The sequence below is a fragment of the Rattus norvegicus genome, chromosome 2 (genome assembly GCF_021556685.1).
Source record: "Rattus norvegicus strain SHRSP/BbbUtx chromosome 2, alternate assembly SHRSP_T2T, whole genome shotgun sequence".
Lineage (NCBI taxonomy): Eukaryota > Metazoa > Chordata > Mammalia > Rodentia > Muridae > Rattus > Rattus norvegicus.
In genome coordinates this window covers 16,422,159-16,435,116 of record NC_141535.1, presented here as the reverse complement: position 1 = coordinate 16,435,116, position 12,958 = coordinate 16,422,159, and the positions used below count along the sequence as shown (strand labels likewise).

The 12,958-nt window shown below is 38.7% G+C and overlaps 1 long non-coding RNA gene across 14 annotated transcripts in view; it reads left to right on the top strand.

Annotated features, from left to right (window-relative positions):
• Positions 1–12,958, top strand: part of LOC147995966 (uncharacterized) — a 145,207-nt gene that overhangs the window by 7,008 nt on the left and 125,241 nt on the right. For 4 of the 14 annotated variants that reach the window (XR_015673746.1, XR_015673747.1, XR_015673716.1 and 1 more), the window contains exon 2: positions 1,083–1,141. This is a non-coding gene — a long non-coding RNA (uncharacterized LOC147995966). Of the gene's footprint in view, positions 1–1,082; positions 1,142–9,522; positions 10,436–10,708; positions 11,440–12,958 lie in introns of those variants that run through there. The other 10 variants (XR_015673705.1, XR_015673697.1, XR_015673742.1 and 7 more) reach the window with 6 other exon arrangements.

Genomic DNA, 12,958 nt, shown 5'->3' with positions numbered 1-12,958 from the left:
AAGTAGGGAGAGAGTGGGAAGCCTTGTCTAGTCCCTGATTTTAGTGGGATTGCTTCAAGTTTTTCTCCATTTAGTTTAATGTTAGCTACTGGTTTGCTGTATATGGCTTTTACTATATTTAGATATGGACCTTGAATTCTTGATCTTTCCAAGACTTTTAACTTGAAGGGGTGTTGAATTTTGCCAAATGCTTTCTCCGCATCTAATGAAATGATCATGTGGCTTTTTTCTTTAAGTTTGTTTATATAGTGGATTACATTGATGGATTTTCATATATTGAACCACCTGTGCATCTCTGGGATGAAGCCTACTTCATGATGATGGATGATCGTTTTGATGTGTTCTTGGATTCAGTTTGCAAGAATTTTATTGAGTAGTTTTACATCATTATTCATAAGCAAAATTGTTCTGAAGTTCTCTTTCTTTGTTGGGTCTTTGTGTGGTTTAGGTATAAGCATAATTGTGACTTCATAGAAGGAATTGGGTAATGTTCCTTTTGTTTCTATTTTGTGGAATAGTTTGGACAGTATTGATATGAGGTCTTCTCTGAAGGTGATAGAATTCTGTACTAAACCCATCTGGTGCTGGGCTCTTTTTCCATTGCGAGTTTTCTAATAACTGCTTCTATTTCTTTAGGAGGTATGTAGTTGTTTAGATGGTGTATCTGATCCTGATTTAACTTTGGTACCTGGTATTTGTCTAGAAAATTGATCATTTCACCAGATTTTCCAGTTTTGTTGAATATAGGCTTCTGTAGTATGATCTAATGGTTTTTTGAATGTCGTCAGATTCTGTTGTTAGGTCTCCCTTTTCATTTCTGATTTTGTTAATGTGGATACTGTCTCTGTGCCCTCTGGTTAGTCTGGCTAAGGGTTTATCTATCTTGTTGATTATCTCAAAGAACCAGCTCCTGGTTTTGTTGATTCTTTGTATGGTCCTTTTCATTTCCACTCAGTTGATTTTGGCCCTGAGTTTGATTTTTTCCTGCCTTCTACCCCTCTTGTGATTATTTATTTTTGTTCTAGAGCATTTAGGTGTGCTGTCAAGCTGCTGACATATGCTCTCTCCTGTTCTTTTTACAGGCACTCAGAGCTATGAGTTTTCCTCTTAGCACAGCTTTCATTCCATCCCATAAGTTAAGGTATGTTGTATCTTCATTTTCATTCAAGTCTAAGAAGTCTTTAATTTCTTTATTTCTTCCCTAACCAAATTATCATTGAGTAGGGCATTGTTCAACTTCCATGTATTGGTTGGCTTTCTGTTGTTACTGTTGTTACTGAAGACTAGTCTTATCCATGCTGGTCTGATAGGATGCATGGGATTATTTTTATCTTCTTGTATCTCTTGAGGCCTGTTTTGTGACAGATTATATGGTCAATTTTGGAGAAGGTATCAGGAGGTGCTGGGAAGAAGGTGTATTCTTTTGTTTTAGGATGCAATGTTCTATAAATGTGTGTTAAATACATTTGGTTCATAACTTGTTAGTTTCTCTATGTCTCTGTTCAATTTCCATTTTGATGATCTGACCATTGATGAGAGTGGGGTGATGAAATCTCCTGTTATCATCATGTGAGGTGCAATGTGTGTTTTGAGGTTTTGGAAGGTTTCGTTTATGAATGTTGGTGCCCTTGCATTTAGGGCATAGACATTAAGGATTGAGAGTCCATCTTGGTGGATTTTTCCTTTGATGAATATGAAGTGTCCTTCCTTATCTGTTTTGATAACTTTTGGTTGAAAGTCGATTTTATTTGATATTAGAATGGCTACTGCAGCTTGTTTCTTGGGATCATTTGCTTGGAAAGTTGATTTCCAGCCTTTTACTCTGAGGTAGTGTCTGTCTTTGCGTCTGAGGTGTGTTTCCTGTATGCAACAAAATGCTGGGTCCTTTTAATGTATTCAGTCTGTTAGTCTATATGTTTATATTGGGGAATTGAATCCATTCATGTTAGGAGATGTTAAGGAATAGTGATTGTTGCTTCCTGTTATTTTTGTTGTTAGAGGTGGAATTACATTTGTGTGTCTCTCTTCTTTCGGTTTCATTTCAGGGAGATTTGTTTCTTCTTTTTTTCTAGAGTGTAGTTTCCCTCCTTGTGGTGTAGTTTTCTGTCTATTATCTTTTGTAGGATTGGATTTCTACAAAATCTTTTGTAGGATTGGTATTCTGTTGGTGATGCTTGTGTCTATGACTCCTGATCTCTTCTCTAGGCTTTCTATCTCCAGGGTTGTCTCCCTTTCTTCTTCCTTTACTGTTTTTATTTCCATTTTAAAATCCTGGATGATTTTGTTCAATTCCTTACCTGTTTGGTTGTGTTTTATTGTAATTCTTTAAGGGATGTTTGTATCTCCTCTTTAAGGGTTTTCTACTTGTTTCCTTGTGTTGCCCTGTTTTTCTTTAAGGGATTTATTTATGTCCTTCTTAAAGTCCTCTACCATCATTATAAAATATTGTTTTATATCCAAATCTTGCTTTTCCGATGTGTTTGGATATCCAATATTTGCTTTGGTGGGAGAACTGGGCTCTGCTGATGCCAAGTAGACTTGGTTTCTGTTGCTTAGGTTCCTGAGCTTGCCTCTCACCATCAGGTTTTCTCTGGTGTTAACTTATATTGCTGTCTCTGACAGTGACTTGACCCTCCTGTAGGCCTGTGTGTCAGCACTCCTCTAGACCTGTTTTCTTTCAGCTGGATCTGGGAACAGAGAGCTGCCCCTGGGTTTATGTGACCTAAAGCTTCCAGGTGAGTTGCTTGGTGCAGAAGAGTTGATCTTACCTCTTCTTTCAGGTGTGTAGGTGCTCCTGGTAACTGGCTTTCAATTCTTGGTGCAGGCAAAACCTAAGGGTCTTACCTCTGACTGTTCCTAGGTCTCTGTGCCCAGACACAGATGGCACTAGGTGATTTCCTCTTGGGTCAAGAATGTGGGCAGAAAGTAGTTCTCTCCTCTGAATTCTCAAGAACGTCTGCACTTCTGGGTCTCCAGCTCTCTCCCCCAAGGAATTTGGGAGCAGGGACCTGTGGACCAGTTCAATTCAGTTCCAGGCGCAGCCAGAAATCAGCAGGTTCCTGCTGCCGACTGCTCCTATATTCCTGTATCTAGAGACACTATGCAGTTTCTTCTTGGGCCAGAAATGTGAGCAGAAGTGGACAGAAGTGGTGATCTTCCCTGAGGTCTCAGGATTGTCCACACTTCTGGGAGTTCAGCTCTCTCCCCCACATGATTTGGGTGAACTATAGAGCTCTCTTTAGAATGATGCTTTTAAGTACATAAAACATAATAAATCGTATCAACTGTTTGTGATACAGCAATATAAACATTAAATGTACACATATACTTTTAAATGACTGCATTAATGGAGGGTCTAATTGTAATGTTTTGGAATAACTTCCAGTTATATCTTGAGACACATAACTATGATTATGTGACAGAAAAATATCTATCTTTTATAAGCAAAAATGTCACCATTACACTCGCAACATTGATCTATTGTCTGTGTCCACTAATTGAAATTAGATTAGACTTAGAAGTCAGCAGACATAGGAGTCCAGATCTGGGTCATTGGAAGAGCATTGGTTAGCATGGATGAGATCCTGGTGTGAACTCAACATAATTTAAAAACCTTAGCAGACATGAGACTGCAGGTGTGTGTCAGTAAAAGCAGTCTTGAGACCCTGTGTTTGATCCCCAACATAGATACATGGCAGACATGGGACTGTAGGTGTGCATTAGAAAGAATGACTTGGTTAGTGTGTCAGATGCTGAGTTTCATCCCTCATGCAAATAAAACTGCAGAAAGTGAGATGGTAACATTTTTCTCATCTTGATTAAAGCCTGCTTTATTATCTCAACTTGTAGACTTTCTGACATATGTTTTACTTAAAAAGATCATCCTCGAAAAACCTACTTTCTGTCTTAAGATTATAATCAAAAAGTGATATGCAAATGCATTCAGTTTATTAGAAAAAAATACTTCCTCTGGTGAGCTTGTGGGTTGAGAAATGTTAGAGTAACCAACATCCTGTACAGACAAAAGACAGCTCAAGGCGCATACACAAGATTCTATGCACGAGCTTTGAAATTGGTTGCCGACATTTACTGCCATATGCTATTCATAAAATAATTTATTATTGATTAAGTACCATACAGCATATGTGAACTTTCAATATCTATAGCCATGCCATCCATATTCAGAGAAGAACATTCAAATAACTGGACTCCTTTAAAAGTTTCCTTGGGCTAATTTTTTTAAGTGAAGTTTTATACTTGCTTTTCTTATGATTTTAGCATACTGGCACAGCACCTGGGGAACTTGACTCTGACCAACAAGGAGGAATTGCTTGGCTAATTGAAAGTGACAGAAACCTTGGGAGAAAGCAATAGCACACCAAGGATAATTATAAAAAGTAACATGAACACTAAAGAATACTGTTAAGATCCTAAAGCTCCCAAATGAGGTTAGACTTGCAAAAACAATCTACAAGAGGACAAATAATGGACCTTTTAAAATTCCGCTCAGAACCAGGAGATAATCAGGGGAAAGTCAGGTGCAGCTTCTCACACTGGCTCGGTGCTAACAGAGAAAGCACAACTCTATGTCTTGCTCCATTTGTAACAAAGGAAGCATGTGCTAGGACAGTGAATGAGCCGTGTTTGTAGTGTCAAGCGCCTGGGTTTGATTTCTGTTCACAATATTAAAATGTATCGAGGGCATGCATGGTATTGAACTGAGCTTCTGCTACAAACGAGACAAAAATGGAGGCTCCCTGCTAAAGCTGGACACCACCAAACTGAAAGCATCCAACCCCCAATTAGCTAGTTTTAGCCACAGAATAAGGAATATGCTCTGTTGTAAGCCTGCTAGGAGAGTAGCTCTGAAGTGACCAGTTGGCTTTGTATTCCTGGTTTGTGCTCTCTAGCCTGTTCTGCTTATGAAGCCCATTGCATCATCCCAACTCATTGGATCACCTGTATTAGAGAATGAAACACTACTCAACTTTAGATTCATCTATAAAAGCCAGTCTGTATTTTAAGATAAATGTATCGTGATTTTGACATTTGGCAACACTTAAATTTATTATGCTGGATAGGGGTTTCTCCCATCTATAAGATTGAAACAATATTTCTCATAGGAATTTTCTGAATAATGGAAATAACATTTTTAACACACCAAATCAGGCTCACAAATAATACCTGAAAATACTAACTCCAACTTGCTAATTCTTCTTAAAAGTAAAATTTAAATAGTAGTGAAAAGAATGCTATTCCCATATAGGTGAAGAAATTCTGATAGTTCCTAACAATTTAAGTTTAGATTATTGCACCTGCTATGAATTATTTGCATTCAAGGCTTCTGACAGAAAATTAATAAGATCTGAAAACAGTCATACACATTATTTGAGGAATTTCAGGAAACAGAGCAAAGTAAACTAAACTTGAGCAAATGTGTACCTTTTAGGGCAAGAAATGGAACTCTTGAAGAATGTTGGAAATATTAGGAATTCAAAACCATACCTAAAAATAATAAAAGCAATGTACAGCAAGCCAACAGCCAAAATCAAATTAAATGGAGAAAAACTTAAAGTAATCCCTCTAAAATCAGGGACAAGAAAAGACTGCCCACTCTCCCTCTAATCAATATAGTGAACTTCTAGCTAGAGCAGTAAGACAACAGAAAGGAAATCAGGGGGATGCAAATTAGAAAGGAAGAAGTCAAGGAATCACTAATTGTGGATGGTATCATAGTATATTTAAGTGGCCACAAAAATTCTACAGAGGAAAAACAGCTTCAGCAAAATGGCTGGATATAAAATTAACTCAAACAAATCAGTAGCCTTCCTCTATACAAATGATAAATGGGCTGAGAATGAAAATAGGAAAACAATACCTTTCACAATAGTCACAAATATTATATAATATCTTGATGTTACTCTAACCAAGCAAGTGAAAGATCTGTATGGCAAGAACTTCAAGTCTCTGAAGAAAGAAATAAAAGAAAACCTCAGAAGATGGAAAAATCTCCCATGCTCACGGATTTGTAGGATTAACATAGGAAAAATGGTCATCATATCAAAAGGATTCTACAGATTCAATGCAATGCAATCACCATCAAAAGCCAACAAAAATCTTCACAGACATGGAAAGAAGTCTCAATTTCATATGGAAAAACAAAAAACTCAGGATATCGAAAACAATTCCCAACAATAAAAGAACATCTCGTGGGAATCACCATTCCTGACCTCAAGCTATATTACACAGTAATAGTGATTAAAAAATAAAGACTGCATGATATTGGTACACAGTCAGACAGGTCAATCAGCGGAAGGGAATTGAAGACCCAGAAATCAACCCACATACCTATGGACATTTGATCTTTGACAAAGAAGCAAAAAATATATATACAATGGAAAAAGGATAGCATCTTCAATAAATGGTGCTGGTCTAACTGGTGACCTGCATGGAGAAGAATGCAAATTAATCCATATTTACTCCTTGTTCAAAGCTCAAGTCCAAGTGGATCAAGGACCTCCAGACTAAATCAGATATACTGAGTTTAATAAAAGAGAAAGTGGGGAAGAGCCTTAAAAACTTTGGCACAGGAAAAAATTTTCGGAATACTATACCAATGGCTGAGGCTCTAAGATCAACAGTTGACAAATGGGTTCTCATGAAACTGGAAAGCTTCTTTAAGGCAAAGGGCACTGTCTATAAGACAAAATGGCATCCTACAGTTGGGAAAAGATCTTCAGTAACTGTAGATTAAATAGAGGTCTAATATCCAAAATATACAAAGAACCCAAGAAGTTAAACTCCAGAAAAATCAAATAGCACTATTAAAAATGGGATACAGATCTAAACAGAGAATTCTTTTTTTTTAATTTTTTATTAGATATATTTCTTTACTTACATTTCAAATGTTATTCCCCTTCCTGGTTTCCTGTCCAAAAGCCCCCATTCCCTCCCCTTCTACTCCCCCATACGGGTATTGCCCCTATATATTCCCCTTCCTCCCCCCAACCCATATTACCCTGCACTGGGGGTCCAACCTTGGCAGGGCCAAGGGTTTCCCATTCCACTGGTGCTCCAACTAGGCTATTTTCTGCTACATATGCAGTTGGAGCCCTGGGTCAGTTTATGTATAGTCTTTCGGTAGTGGTTTAGTCCTTGCAAACTCTGGTTGGTTGGCATTGCTTTTCATATGGGGTTGCAAGCTCCTTCAACTCTTTTAATACTTCCTCTAATTCCCCCCAAGGGGGTCCTGTTCTCAGTTTGGTGGTTTGCTGCTAGCATTTACCTCTGTATTGGACATACTCTGGATGTGTCTCTCAGGAGAAATCTATATCCAGTCCCTTTCTGCATGCATTTTTTAGCTTCATCAATCTTACCTAGTTTTGGTGGCTGTATATATATGGGCCACATGTGGGTAAGGCTCTGAATCGTCATTCCTTAAGTCTTTGCTCTAAACTTTGCTTCCATATCCCCTCCTATGGATATTTTTTTCCCTTTTAAGAAGGAGTGGGAACATTTGCATTTTGGTCATCCTTCTTGAGCTTCCTGTGGTCTGTGGATTGCATCTTGGGTAATTTGAGCTTTTTGGCTAATATCCACTTATCAATGAGTGTGTACCAAGTGTGTTTTTCTGAGATTTGAGTTACCTCCCTCAGGATGATTTTTTTCTAGTTCATTCCATTTGCCTATGAATTTCCTGAAGTCATTGTTTTTGATAGCTGATTAGTACACCATTGTGCAGATGTACCACATTTTTTGAATCAGTTCCTCTGTTGAAGGTAATCTGTGTTCTTTCCAGCTTCTGGCTATTATAAATAAGGCTACTATGAACATAGTGGAGCATGTGTCTTTGTTATATGTTGGAGCATCTTTTGGTTATATGCCCAGGAGAGGTATAGCTGGGTCCTCAGGTAGTAGAATGTCCAATTTTCTGAGGAACCTCCAGACTGATTTCCAGAGTGGTTGTACCAGTTTGCAATCCCACCAACAATGGAGGAGTGTTCCTCTTTCTCCACATCCTCGCCAGCATTGCTGTCATCTGAGTTTTTGTATCTTAGCCATTCTGACTGGTGTGGGGTAGAATCTCAGGATTGTTTTGATTTGCATTTCCCTGATGACTAAGTATGTTGAACATTTCTTTAGGTGCGTTTTGGCCATTCAATAATACTCAGCTGTGAATGTTTTGTTTAGCTGTGTACCCCATTTTAATAGGGTTATTGTCTCTCTGGAGTCTAACTTCTTGAGTTCTTTGTATATTTTGGATATTAACCCTCTATTAGATGTAGGATTGGTAAAGATCTTTTCTCAATCTGTTGGTTGCCATTTTGTCCTAATGACAGTGCCTTTGCCAGAAGCTTTGCAGTTTTTAGACGTCCCATTTGTTGACTCTTGATCTTAGAGCCTAAGCCATTGGTATTTTTTGCTCAGGAAATTTCCCCCAGTGCCCATGTGTTCAAGACTCTTCCCCACTTTTTCTTCTATTAGTTTGAGTGTATCTGGTTTGATGTGGAGGTCCTTGATCCACATGGACTTAAGCCCTGTACAGGGTGATAAGAATGGATCAATTTGCTTTTTTCTACATGCTGACCTCCAGTTGAACCAGCACCATTTGCTGAAAATGCTATCTTTCTTCCATTGGATAGCTTTAGTTCCTTTGTCAAAGATCAAGTGACCATAGGTGTGTGGGTTTATTTCGGGGTCTTCAATTCTGTTCCACTGATCTATCTGCCTGTCTCTGTACCGATACCATACAGTTTTTATGACTATTTCTCTGTAATACTACTTGAAGTCAGGGATCGTGATTCCCCCAGAAGTTCTTTTATTGTTTAGTATAGTCTTTGCTATCCTGGTTTTTTTGTTATTCCAAATGAATTTCCAAATTGCTCTTTCTATCTCTGTAAAAAAATTGAGTAGGAATTTTGATGGGGATTGCACTGAATCTGTAGATTGCTTTTGGCAAAATGGCCATCTTTACTATATTAATCCTGCCAATCCATGAGCATGGAAGATCTTTCCATCTCCTGAGATCTTCCTCTATTTCATTCTTCAGAGCCTTGAAGTTCTTGTCATACAGGTCTTTCACTTGCTTGGTTAAAGTCACACCAAGATATTTTATATTATTTGGGACTATTATGAAGGGTGTCATTTCCTTAATTTCATTCTCAGCCTGTTTATCCTTTGAGTAGAGGAAGGCTACTAATTTGTTTGAGTTAATTTTATACCTCGACACTTTGCTGAAGTTGTTTATCAGGTTAAATAGTTCTCTGGTGGAACTTTTGGGGTCACTATCATATCATCTGCAAATAGTGATATTTTGACTTCTTCTTTTCCGATCTGTATCCCCTTGACCTCCTTTTGTTGTCTGATTGCTCTGACTAGAACTTCGAGTACTATATTGAATAAGTAGGGAGAGAATGGGCATCCTTCTCTAGTCCCTGATTTTAGTGGGATTGCTTCAAGTTTCTCTCCATTTATTTTGATGTTAGCTACTGGCTTGCTGTATATTGCTTTTACTATGTTTAGATATGGGCCTTGAATTCCTGATCTTTCCCTGGCTTAAACAGAAAATTCTTAACAGAGGAATCTCAAATGACTGAGAAGCATTTAAAGAAATGTTCAGAAGCTGGAGAGATGACTCAGCGGTTCCTGAGTCCAATTCCTGGCAACCATGTGGTGGCTCAAACCATCTGTAATGAGAATCTGATGCCCTCTTCTGGTGTGTCTGAAGACAGTGACAGTATACTCAAATATATGGAATAAATAAATTTTAAGAAGTAGTGTTCAACATCATTAATCGTCACAGAAATGAAAATCAAAATGACACTGAGATTCTACCTTACACCAATCAGAATGGCTAATATCAGAAACTTAATCAATAGTACATGCTGACAAGGATATGGAGAAAGAACACTCCTCCATTGCTGGAGGGAATGCAAACTGGTACAGTCACTCTGGAAATCAATCTGGACATTCCTCAGAAAATGGGAAATAGCTCTACCTGAAGACCAAGCTCTACTACTGTTGGAAATATACCCAAAAGATGCTCCACCATACCACAAGGACATCTGCTACACTATGTTCATAACAGCCTTATTTTAATAGGCCAAATCTGGAAACAATCCAGATGTCCCTCAACCAAAGGATGGAAACAGAAAATGTAATTCATTTACACAATGGAATATTATTCAACCGTTAAAAATGAGAAGACCATGTATTTTGCAAACAAATGGATGGAACTTGAAAATATCATCCTGAGGGAGGTAACACAGACCCAAAAGGACATACATGGTATGTACTCACTGATAAGTAGATATTAGGCCAAAAGTTCAGAATACCCATGATACAACTCATAGACAGTAGGAAGCTTAACAGGAAGGAAAGCTTAAGTGTGAATATCTGAAACCCTCTTTGAAGGGGAAGGAAATAATCATGGAAGGCAGAGGGAAGGAGGAAACTGGGTGGGAGAGGGGAAGGGGAAGGGGAAGGGGAAGGGGGAAAGGGCAAGATCAAGTATGGGAAAAGACAAGAGAGATACCCAGAGGGTCAGGAGAATGAATTGAAGTATGCAGTCATAGGGGTTAGAGGATAGGAGGAACCTCTAGATGGTCCCTGAGACTACCTGTGAGAGACTACCAGGACTCAATGAAGATGACCTTAGCCAAAATACCTAATAGTGGGGAAGTGAATCTAAAGAGACCATCTTCCGTAGATTGACCTGGCCTTCACTTGAGGCAGTGGGCTACCTACCCATCTCAAGATTTATGACCCAGAATTGTTCCTGTCTAAAGGAAATCCAGGGACAAAAATGGAGCAGAGACTGAAAGGCCATCCAGTGACCAGCCCAACTTGGAATTGATCCTATGCATGAACACCAAATCCTGACACTGTTACTTGGGCCATATTGTGTGTGCAAAGAGGAGCATAGTATGGCTGTCCTCTGAAAGGTTCTACTAGCAACTGATTGAGACAAATGCAGAAGCTTTCAGCTAACCATGGATTGAGGTTGGGGACCAATATAGAAGAGTGAGAGTAAGGTGCTGAAGAGGATAGCAACCCCGTAGGAAGAACAACAATGTCAACCAGTCCATTTAGTTCACTTTTACTTTCCCAGATACTTAACCCAGTTTAGTTTACTTTCTCAGAACTTCCAAAGAATAAGCCAAAAACCAAGGAGCATACCCAGGCTGGTTTGTACCCCCCTAATCCCCCTAACATACCCCTCTCCCCTGCACAGAGGTAGAAGAGAATGGCCTTGTCTGGCATTGTATTTAATTCTCTGGAAATTGATGCCCTAGGGAAGAGGGATGCTGGTGGGGTGAGGTGGGAATTGGGGTGAGGGAAGGAAGCACCCCTCTGAGATGGGAAGGGGAGGCGGGATCAAGAAGGGTATAACTTTTGGAATGTAAATAAAATAATTTAATAAAAAATTAAGAAAAGAAATGGAACTTTCACAAAAATGTGTGTGTGTGTGTGTGTGTGTGTGTGTGTGTGTGTGTGTGTGTGTGTGTGTGCCTGAGTGGTAGATTCTCAGGAGCTAGGTCATAGGCCGTTATGAGCTTCCTGATGTGGATGCTGAGAATCAAACTCAGGTCCTCTGCAAGAGCAATTTATGTTCTTCACCACAGACCCATCTCTACAGTCCAACTGAATTAAAATCATGTTTCAGATAATATTTTGGCTGTCAAGAGGCCATACATATGATAATGATCCCATCAGATTATTTTTGGCCCTGTGATATTAGCCATCTTAAAATTGTAGCTCAACACATTATGGTTTATGGTAGTTCTAGTGTTATAACATATATAACTGTTGGTCATATGAAACTATAATCCACACTTGATAACATCTATGTTACTACATGTTTCAAATACTTTTGACAAAAAAACCAACAAATGCTGCTTAAGGAAGAATTTATTTCTATTTGTAATTCTGGAGGTTAGACTTTCCCATGGAAGGGAGGGTGTGTGGACAGGACCAAGAAGCAGCTGGTCAATCACCTTTCCTCCAGAGTCAGGAAGCAAAGAGTGATGAAAGCTTATGCTCAGTTTAGTTTCTCCTTTTTATTCAGGATCCTAGACATGGGAATGGTTTTGCCCACTGTTAAGGTGTGTCTTCCCATTTCAGTTAACCTAAACTAGAAAATTCCTCAGACATGGTCAGAGACTTGACTCAGGTGACGCTAGAGCTTGTCAAGTTAACAATACCAACCATTACAATGTGCTTTTATCATTTTTGAGTGCAGTACTACATATTTTTTTTAATTTACTGGGCCAGCAAGATTACTCAATGGGTAAAGGTGCTTACTGCTAAGTTTGATGATCTGAGTTCAGTCTCTAGGACCAACAGATGGGAGGAAGTGCTAACTCCTACAAGTTATCCTCTGACCATACACATGCTGTGGCATTCATCACAACCCCATACAAATATACACAAATTAATATAATTTCCAAAATGTACTCTAAAAACACTGTACCTTGTTAAGCCAGAAGTGTCTTTGCGGTGTGTTTACCACATCTCTTGATTCATTCAAGATGACGAGTTGAGTGACTGGCTTACATATTTGGGCATTGTACCAGTCCAACCTATGATGGACATGCATAAAGACATTTCATTTCTCAGAATGCATTACCATTTTCTTTAAGTGATGTATGCCTATACATCGTAGGCCTTATAGTAGTGACTTCCCTCGCCAATGTTATCATATTCATTTACTCAAGGCAAAGAGATTTCCAAATAAACAAAAGAAGCAAAAAATAAAGTTACTGAAGAAATGCTTAAGTGGAAACTTAGAAACTAAAGTGATATGGAAAGAGTAAGCTTTTTAAATTTCGTCAAAGCATTCAGAAGTAGTTGTAAAGGAGAAAAGCTGTGTCCTTGGGCAGGAAGTCGTGGTTGTTTGTGACACGTCAAAAGAAACCCATGCCCTAATCTTATGACCTGTGAGCGCTATTTTATTGGG